The sequence below is a fragment of the Gossypium arboreum genome, chromosome 2 (genome assembly GCF_025698485.1).
Source record: "Gossypium arboreum isolate Shixiya-1 chromosome 2, ASM2569848v2, whole genome shotgun sequence".
NCBI lineage: Eukaryota > Viridiplantae > Streptophyta > Magnoliopsida > Malvales > Malvaceae > Gossypium > Gossypium arboreum.
This window is the reverse complement of record NC_069071.1, coordinates 30,528,121-30,529,257: the sequence shown is the minus strand read 5'-3', so window position 1 is coordinate 30,529,257 and position 1,137 is coordinate 30,528,121.

Here is a 1,137-nt window from a genome sequence, read left to right as displayed (position 1 = left end):
TTATATAGAAGCCATGAAAATTCGGCTAGCCCTTGTTGCAAAGAAATTTTGCATATTGTTGATTTTGTGAAAAATGGATAAATTATCAAAATGTGAAAATGTAAGGGCTAAAATGTAAAATGCCCTAAATATGTGTATATGTATTATATTGAATGAAATGAATGATTGAATGGTTGAATTTTTATTGTATTATATCAAGAACAAATAAAATCAAAATTAGATCGGGGGAAGTCCAAAATTGTTGAATAGTAGACCTGTTTTATCTGAAATCTGTCCGAGGTAAGTCAAATTACAATTACGTGTTAATTGAAATAAATTCTGCACATATAAACTGTAATCTGTATTGGATGGCCTTGAGTGCCTGATGAATATCTTTGAAGTAAAGTATGATAATATGTTAATATCTGAAAAGCTCTGTACGTTTCAAAGAAAAGTTGACATCTGTCTGAGACATTGTGTAAGACCTTGTTTGGGACACAGGCATCGATTGAGATTTACGTATAAGACCATGTGTGGGACATCGGCATCGTATCTGATTTCGTGTAAGACCCTGTTTGGGATAGAGTTTAACACCCCGTACCCGACTCCGTTACCGGAGTCGAACACAAGGTGCGTACAGACTTAACTTAATTATTTTCACAGTCCATTTAAAAAATTTCCAGACAAGCTGGTTACTGCATCACTGTCACCTTAAAAATCATATCTTGAGTTTCAAAAATCAAAAATCAGTTTCGTAATTTTCCCTGAAACTAGACTCATATGTCCATCTACAGATTTTTTTCTAGAATTTTTGGTCAAGCCAATTAGTACAGTTTATTAGTTAAAGTCTCCCCTGTTTCAGGGTTTGACTACACTGACATTCATGCATTTCGACTTGGATATCTCCCTGTACACGGCTTAAATACTGATGCCATTTGTTTCTATAGAAACTAGACTCAAATAGGAATCTATACATATATGGCATGACTCCTAATTATCTCTGGTTAATTTATAATGAATTTCCAAAGTCGGAACAGGGAATCCAGAAACCGTTTTGGCCCTGTTTCACAAAAACTTAAATATCTCTTAACATACAACTCATATGACCGTTTCGTTTCTTCCATATGAAATTAGATTCATCAAGGTTAATTTACATAA